The sequence below is a fragment of the Schistosoma mansoni genome, chromosome 4 (genome assembly GCF_000237925.1).
Source record: "Schistosoma mansoni strain Puerto Rico chromosome 4, complete genome".
Lineage (NCBI taxonomy): Eukaryota > Metazoa > Platyhelminthes > Trematoda > Strigeidida > Schistosomatidae > Schistosoma > Schistosoma mansoni.
The window spans coordinates 22,530,571-22,540,518 of record NC_031498.1 but is presented as its reverse complement, the minus strand read 5'-3'; the positions used below and the strand labels follow the sequence as shown (position 1 = coordinate 22,540,518).

Genomic DNA, 9,948 nt, shown 5'->3' with positions numbered 1-9,948 from the left:
TGGTCTAGCTTCAATTGACTCACGCATTCAACTATGAAAATACTAAATCTTCACAAAAACCCCTTCTGATATAATATTATTTCATTGTCTATTACAACACTCAGTTAAAATGAAGAACTTTAAACTATCATTATAAATACTGGTAAAATACGATAAGTTGTCATGCCTTATAAGCATATACAAATAGAATAATTTGTATTGGTTTTGATAAGTCCACTTACCTGCTAATGATATATTAATAAATAACTATTATACAATATCTTTCTATGAATTGTCACTTATACAAAGTACATACTTACTTACTTACTTATTTACCTACTTACGCATGTTACCCCTCATGGAGGAGCATAGGCTAACCACCAGCATTTTTCATCCAAATCAATCAAAAGCAATCCTTTCAAGTTCTTCCATGTTACTATTCATCCTTTTCATATCTGCTTTTATTTACCGACGTAGTGTGTTCTTCAGCCTTCCGCTTTTCTGTCTCCCTTCACAATTACATGTTAGCACTTACCTCGTGATGCATTTTCATGATTAAGTCAATGTGTGTCCTATCGACTTCCAACATTTTTTCCTAATTTCCTCTTAAGTATGAATCTGATTTGTTCTCTCCTATAGAAGGCTATTGCTGACAGTATCCGGACAACTGACATTGAAAAGTATACTGATGAACATTTAACTGAAAACTTTGTAAAAAATGAACTCTATTTATGAGCATAGATTATTAACATGGTAGGTGGTGAATTATTGATAAACATGAACAAACGCATTAAAACCAAGTTACACTTATTCAAAATACACGGTTCCAGTTGTATGTTATACATAAAACGGTGGAATGTTTTAAAATTATTAGTTCAATTAATCTTGATTTAATCAACTATAGAAAGAGGAATCTATAGAATTCCTTTAAATTATGTTGGCTCACGCAACCGGATTTTTATTAATCGGTAACTTTGATAGATAGCATCAATTAATACAAAAACAAATGTGATATATATGAGTCCTATTTAACACCTTTCCTAAACACGTTTATAAAGATTTTAATTATGATAGATCATCACACTTTCACTAATAATGAAAACATAATCGGGTTGTGCGGAAACGAAGCGAACGAGAGATGTTTTATCCTGTTTATTTTCATCAACATTCAAATAAATTTTTTTACAATCTATCCTCTGAATGTTCTATGAATAAATAAATAAGTAGATGTCACTGCTTCTCCGTGAAAAAAAATAGGGAAAGAAACAAATTTTCATGTCAATCAAGTGGAAACTATTCATCTTCAGTTGAACGGAAAAAAAACAAGATTGTTATGAAGTTTGAATACCTAGTTAAATGAATATATGATGAAATGAGTACAGAGAAATACCTTATTGTCAGTAACTTTTATTGTATCTAGTTATTACTTGTGTATTTATGATAAACATTAGATACATATAAGTTTATGGTTAAAAGATTGTAAATATTAAATTCACTTAGTATTGTTTGTTTGAATCTTCCCAATGATGTTTTAAGAATGCAACTGTGAATTTAGGCTATACCGAGGCGATACGCACAGTATGCACATATGCCAATTAGAGACTGACCAGTTGCAGTACTAAAACATCAATGTGAAGATTCAAACAAACAATACTAAATGGAATTAAACTTCACCCCATCGCACAAGCAAGTGGCTATCAGGAATCAGTGGCCGAGTGGAAAACGCGATGGTGTTTCAAGGGAAAGGTACTGGGTTCGAGTCCCAGAGTGAACATCAACTCTGAAATGCAGGTACATCCAACTGATGAGCCCTAAATAGGATAAGATGCGGATCCTTGATTCCACTCTTAGCCACTATCCATCTTTGCTTATCGCGATTGTAAATATTGTTCAGTTGGAAAACGGTAGTAAACAGTTTAAATAAGTTGTGAGAAGGGTTTTATTAACTTTATGAAGTATTTTAATAAACATTATCAATTAATGCCTAGTATGTGACAGAAATTTTCTATTTTATGTGCGCCGCTGAAGAGTACCATACTAGGACGAAACAGTCGACCGGTGATCCCAGGTATTCAATGTTGATCTAGCGTAGGTCGACTCATGAATCAAACTATCCTACAAACCCCATTCTGAGAATATTGTATAATTTAACAGATTGTTACCAAATTCGCAAACAGATGATAATACACAAACTTACAAGTAATTTACATTTTAAAAGGTCGAATAGCCATTAGGAACTAAGTTATGGTTAGCAGTTTGTAAATTTGTTGGTAATATATACCTACAATCTCACTCTCATAGGAGATCATTTGCAACCCAAACAGATCAACAACAACAACAACATTCCAGGCTATGTTTTTAGCTGTTCTAGGTTTTATAACCTTAGGCAAGCAAAAACAGCTGTTGAGATTACAGGTACATCTTTCTGACAAGTGCTATCTAGATCCAATCTAGGTTCACAGTTTCTTGTCGATTACCTGCAGCCATAAAATTAAAACAATGTACAATAACTTATCTGTATATAAAGAATATTCATTGAGTAAAAACCTTACATTTATTCAGAAAAGAAGAAATTTATTTTAGATGAAAATAACTGATCATTGAATTGTCTAACGTATTTAATTAATTATTCATTAAGAGACTTCTTTGGCTAAAAATGACCCACTAAGAAGATAACATCAAATATGGTAGGGTATTTCATTATAATTCTTTGATATTTTTAATTTATAAACTATATTTCTTCCATATTGATTATGTTCCAGGATATATGAATACGGGAACAATAGTTTTGTTGTAACATTTCTCCACCTATTATTCCTACATCGTTAGTCTAATTTCGACCGCACCTGGTTAGTTCTTGGGAACCAAAGAGCATTGATCTTCCTTTTCGGCTTCAAGTTAAATATGTAATCTTTAATCTTGTTAATATGCCATCTATCTCACATTATTCACACAAGTGAACAAAGTTTTAGTAAAAAAAGTGTTAATGTATGAGGACAATGAATGGAAATAAAGAACCCTGTCTGTAAGATAAGTGGATAATTCAAACATCATTCTATGATCACTTTTTTTCCTTATGTACTATTATTTCATCATTATTAATTATGCAAAAATTATAATTTTTTCTTTCTTTCAGAATAGTTCTAACTTCACTAAAGATTATAGATTGTCGACAATAAAACTGTACGAACTATCTACCTTGCCTTGAGATTATATAGTTTCATATAGTAGTTTGTTAGTAGTCAAGCTAATTTGTTACATTGAAAATTATTGAATAATTCATATTACGTATCACTTCACTCCGGAAAGTTATTAGTGATGTCAGATCATGAGTAAGGATTAGATAAAAAAAACGATGAGTATTTTAGAGATTTTTTAAACTTAATTTTTCTCATCATGAACTGGCTCTGGTTAGAATTATCATTGGATGTCAGGAGCCAATACGCAGCTAAATTCAATTATGTAAGCCATTGAGTATCAACAAATGATCTAAAGGTTAAGCGTTCGTCATGAAACATAAAGGTTCTGGGTTTGATCTTCAGTAGCCTCGTGGGTGAGCTTTGATGAGAAGCTCATATTGGAAAAAAATAGTCATCCAATTCGTCTTGGTTTCGAATGGTTGTCTAAGTAATGATGGAAAACTTTAAGATTTATTAAGGTGAACATATTAGTTCTGCAGGAGGATTGTCGTGTTCTAAATAACGCTTCTTACAGGAAAGTCTATTTGCTTTTCTGGTGGAAACCGATCCTCGAGACACGCATATCAATCATGTGTACGCGTTTTTATGGGAAAATCATGACAAACCCAGATTCTGGGTGTCCGGTTGTCGCACCTGGAACAAGTATACGTTACATAGTTACCAGTAACACAGGTTTTCACTTTTACGTCCCTTGGCATACATATAGGTTTACTCACCCCTTGAAAAGATAGATGGTCACCGCTTCCTTTGCTTGCATTTTATATACTACCCCTCTTTTTTAGTTTGCTTTACAAACCTGGTTATTTAGATCTGTTAAGTTTATAAAACTATTTCCACACACCGAGTGAATCCAAACTATTTTCTTTGATCTACAACCTTATTACGACTATCAGTAAGTGTCAGATCTACAATTTTAAGATAAATTACGGTTAGCCTTAACTCCTAACATTCTACTTCTGCTTAATACTAATTTACTCAATTGAAATGTTTTATCATAAACTAAGTTTTTAATCTATTTCATGTCAATCTACTGGAATTCAACAACATCGCATTTTCAGCTCGCTAGCAATTAATCTCTATTTCTCTTCAAATGTGAATAAGGCTCATTATTGATAGAATATTTACTGTTTGTGACTAACTCGTGTGTGATTAATAAATACAATGAGCTTGATTGAAACTTAACTAATGAAAAATAATCCAGGTATGATGTTCAAAGTAATCAATCACATGAAGAATGGCTTGCAAGTATATTTTAGCATATACGGTATCAATATAAATTATTCATTTTTATCTGATTATATATTAAAAACAAAGTAGATGCAGGTACATCCAGCTGATGAGTCTCGGATAGAACGAAACGCATTTCCTGGATTCCACTGCTAGCCACTATTCACCATTGCTTATAATACTTCTGAACTAAGACAATATCGAGGCAATCCGCACGGTATGCATATATGTCAATAAGAGAGACTGATCAATTTCAGTTCTAAACATCAATAGGAAGATTCAAGTAAACAATACCAAGTGAATTTATCCCATAAATATTTTCAATTCTTTGTTTTTCTAAACTATTTATAATTTCTTCTCGAACTATTCATTTTAAAACATTCAATATTCTTTTCTAAATCTATGTAACTTTTCATTTTATTAATTTAAGTTAATTATTAGTTTTCTTGATTGAGATCATGAATCGATGGATGTTAGACCAAAATGTTAGATCAAAAAATTAACAATTTCCACAAACTGACATTGATAATTACCATGTGATTACCAGTGACTGGCTTCTTGAGGTAATTCTCGGAGTTCTAATGAGAAGCCGGGACCAGTGGAGCTAATCCGTGTCAGGTAGAGAGAGGTGTCCACCTCAGAAAATGGAAGATGGTCACCCAATTTCGTGGATCGGTTGAAGTTAGACACTAACACCGTCGGATGCCGGCTCAGTGGTCTAGAGGTTAAGCGTTCGTTCCTGAGACTGAAGGTCCTGGGTTTGAATCTCGCAGGCGGGGTCGTGGATGTGCACAGTTGGGGAGTCCTATACTAGATCGAAACGGCCGTCTAGTGCTCCCAAGTTTCCGTAGATGGTCTTTTTTGTTTAAATATAACAACTTTCTATTCTAACCAGTTATTTTATTATTCAAAATCCTTTCAATTCGCATAATTTTTCATCATTCTGTCACAAGTTGCACTAATTAATTTCACAAAAAATCAATAACAAATCTACACAACAACCATACAATATTCTTTCTTTCTTTCTAACCTATTCTCACGACTATTTTGTTTTGTTTTTTTATTTGAATGTCGACTTTTAATAAAGATCAACCAAGTAGTATTTTAACTCCACCTGTAGCCCCTCCGGGGGCCACTGCCGGTCCCAAACCCGGATAAAGGAAGAGGATTGGGCATAGGATTAGAGAAATAAAACTAACTCGCTGAAAAAACGCTAACCAGAAAAAAATTATTCAAACCATTTAAACTCTGCCTTGGGAGTTAAAGGAATAATTAGGACGCCTCATGATGAAAGCCGAATTCCTTCGGAAGTCACAAGGCCGATGCCCCTTAAAACAAAAAAGTAGTATTTTGTTTACTTTCTAGAAAAAAAATTGGAAAATATAATTCCCATTAAAATAAACTATAAATAATTTACAATTAGTAAAATGTATTTTGTTTTTTAATTTAATTTTTATTTTAAAAATATTTAATTAATTGTCATCTGTGGTAACCCATTCGAACGTACATCCAAGGAGACAAAAACAAATGAAGTATGGAGATTAAAAAAAAAAGATAAAAGAAAACAAGATGACGAAACAGAAATTTTAGTGTCCAATTTTTGTTAGATAAGTAAAACAATTTTTTTGTTCGTTTCTATGGACTGTTAGTTAAATGTTTGACTGATTATGAAAATGAATTTTTCTGTCAAAAAAAAAACAAACTTGAAATGTTTTTTACTGTTTTTAATGGTTTTCTTTGAGGGAATTTTAGAAAAAAATAAACAAAAAATATGGCACACAATTTAAAAAAATAGAACAGTCAAGTTTCAATGTAAATTTTAAACAACAACTTTTTGTTGTTTATTTATAATTATGTGTCAATTTTGTTTATTTAACACCTAAATAATCAAAAAATGTATTTTGTATCCATTTAATATCAAGTTCACTGTATGGTAGATTTGTATTATAGTATCCATTATGCTAGTTGTTTGTTTGCTTTTTCCCCCATATGTCAATGATTCACAAATTCAATTAGGAATATATTATTTTTAACAGACTAGTGTATGCTTACAGTAATCTATTAAAACCTTTAAAACGGTATATTTCCTAGAGTTCTAGTGAGAAACAGTAGGCAGTGGAGTTCAACCAGATCTGTTGTGAGATAGGAACTAACTGAAGACAATTGGTGAATGGTTGCTCAACTTCGTGGATTGGTTGAAGTTAGACATTGACATCGATGGACGCCGGCTCAGTGCTCTATCGGTTAAGTGCTCTGACGCGAAACTGGTAGTTTGTGGGTATGAGTCTCGAGGGGCGAGGTCGTGGATGCACACTGATGAGGAGTCCCATAATAGGACGAAAAGACCGTCCAGTTTTTCCAGGTTTTCCATGGTGGTCTAGCTCCAATTGACTCATGCGTTCAACTATAGAAAACGGTATTTGTTCTTTGAAGACGTAATTTGTAAGATATTGCAAACGTCACAGTATTATTTCTTACATATTAGGATGTTAAAAGAATATTGTATATCATAAATTCATTTTGTATAGTTTGTTTGAATCTTTGCATTGATATCTAGGACTGCAATTGATCAGTCACTCATCGGCATATGTGCATCCTGTGCGGATTACTTCGATGTTACCGGTAAGCCTCCAGCATTATATGGAGAAATGGATGGTGAATGGCTTTGGAATCCAGGATGTGCGTCTCATCTTATTTGGAACTTGTCAACTAGATGTACCTACGTCTCAGAGTTGATGTTTACTCTGGGACTAGAACCCAGTACCTCTCTTTAAAAATGCCATCGCGTTACCCACTTAACTACTGAGTCGTGATAGCCACTAGCTTGTGCAAGGGAGTATACCATATTCTTCACTCAAGCATTACAAGTATTTACGAAATTTTAACCCACTATCTATTATTTGCATACTATATTTTTCGTTTTCCAGCAGTGAAATTTTTACCGTTGATTTATTCCATTTAGTTAAGCTTCAAATTATTTGTTTATTTCAATACAATAAAAGTCATCTTGAAGCTGTTCATCAATAATAATAAGATCATAAATAACTGGCGTTTTCATGAGAGGTTTAGATATTCAGAGAATACATCTGAAATCCCACACCATTGAGTAATAGCTGTTTAGTGAATGCTAATTTCTAATGATTTCTAACTTTCTTGATGAAAATCTTTTCTCAAATTTTAACGAATATTCCTTCAAGACAATTTAATCAATATTTAGTTAGCGTTATGCATTGTGAACCTCTGGGAAGTTTTCATTGTCTTTTACAAACGTATCATCAGTGTCAAAAGGATATATCCACCTGAGATGGAAATGTTGTGCCTCTTATTAAATATTTTTTAATGTTCAGTCTACTTATTTGCACAAGTATGTAACGTAGAAGTTTATGACTTCACGTGAAAGTCTTCTCATTTAAATAAAAAAACTTATTGCCCAATATTTTTGAATAAAAATGAAACTGGATTTAAATTCACTTAATATTGTTTGTTTGAATTTTCCCATTGGTGTTTAGGACTGCAACTGGTCAGTTTCTCATTGGCATATGTGCATACTGTGCGTATTGCCTCGATATAGCGATGGTGTTTGAAGCGAAAGGTACTCATTTCGAGTCCGAGTGAACAACCAGCTGACGAGTCCCAAATGGGACGAAACGCGCTTACTGGATTTCACTGCTAGCCACTATCCATCTCGATTTGTTTAATGTTTTCTTTTGTCCCTTATTTAACCGATTAACAATAGATTTCGAAGTTGAAGTGTACAGATGAAGCCATCAATACAGACTTTTGTTGTCTTTAAATAAGTAAAAACCTCATCTGTTTCTCCATTTCAAAGCTTATGAATTCAACACTTATAAATGTACATAGAACGTACTGATTCTACCTTCAGGGGAGTAATGAAGGAATCAGGGTTTATATATTGAGATAAATCTAGTCATTCCAGATCTGAAGGAAATAATGTAATCATTTCTCCACGCTAGCGTTTTTTTTTCTTTTATTTTTGATAAACAGTGATAGGACATTCAATAATTTAATAAAATAAAATGACTGGTGTCTTAATAAAACGTTTGCTTCATCTTTAGAAAAAATCCACAGACGTCACTTTTTTTATCCACTAACAACAGAGATATAAATGTAAAAAATATGATGACAAGAAAGATCTTTGTAAGAGAAAACGAATCCCAGGATTTGAAAACATTGTGATGTATGGCAACTATTTATTTAAGTACATAAATATTCTACAAGGAGGCACCCAATACATATACGCTACACTTCACCATTCGATTTTTGTGAAGGTTTGGATACTTTCCAGGTGCCAAAACAGAAGCAGGTGGTTTTCATAAGTAGGCATAAGTAATAATAGCTAAGGGCTAATCACAGAGTACTTACCAGTACTATGAATAGGTCTGAGAGTGCTACTCAAACTGGAACGTATGTCCTAGACTTGTGATTCGGCATTGTTTATGATAACTTTTTATTTAAGTTAGTTTAAAACAATCAGCAGTAAGATCTGGGTGTATTTTACTTGCCAACTATCACTTAATAGGAATCTTGGAGGAAATGATTCTCCTTATAGGATTCAAACTTATCCACTCATTCCATTACACCTGTGACTATAATTTATTCTGTAAACTCAAAATAAGTTATTATCATCTTATTGAAGATTATTACAAAGAATAGGAATTTTTTCATCTCTTCTATAAACAACTTTACCGAAGTGAAATCCAGGACGCACGTTTCATCCTAATTGGGACTCATCAGCCGGATGTACCTGCATCTGAGTTGATGTTCACTCTCTGGGACTCGAACGCAGTACCGTTCGCTTCAAACGCTATCGCGTTATCCACTTAGCTACTAAGTCCTGATACCCACTTGCTTGTGCAATGGGGTGAAGTTATATTCACTTCGTGTTGTTTACTTGTATCTTCTAATTGTTGTTTGTGACTGCAATTGTTCCACTGCTAGCCATTATCCATATTTGCTTATAAAGCTTGTGACTTCAGGCAATATTGAGGCAGTCCGCACAGGATTCACGTATGCCAACAAGAGACTGATCAATTGCAGTTCTAAATAACAATGGGAAGATACAAGTATATATTAGCAAGTGAACTTTACTGAAGTATACTATTTTCCAGATAACTACTTTAATACATCATCTCACTTAGAAACTATCAATAAATCACCTTACCATCCATACAATTATTATAAATAGTACTAAGAATAATAATACAGTTAGATTTAATAACTATTTACCAATACTACCTTTATATGATTTATTAGACGAACTAGAACCGTGATTTCAATATTTCTTAAAGGTTTCATCATCATCTAGATCAAGTAATTGTATTCATTCAATTGTAAATAATAAACATTCATTTTTCACGTTCTTTTAAACAGATAAATAATAATAAATGATTAATGATTGATTGTAAATGAGAAAAAAAAAGAAAAAAAGAAAAACACACAACACTGTTGCTAGAAAAGGTTATTTACTCGAATAAAAATTTATCCTTTTTATTATGAAAAAGAAACAAGACAGAAAGGAAAT

General features: G+C 32.7%; 1 non-coding gene across 1 annotated transcript; it reads right to left on the bottom strand.

The window, feature by feature from the left end:
- Positions 1-9,190: 9,190 nt before the first annotated feature.
- On the bottom strand, positions 9,191-9,259 carry Smp_tRNA_01612_Gln_TTG.1.1. The gene has a single exon. It is a non-coding gene (tRNA).
- Positions 9,260-9,948: the final 689 nt, after the last annotated feature.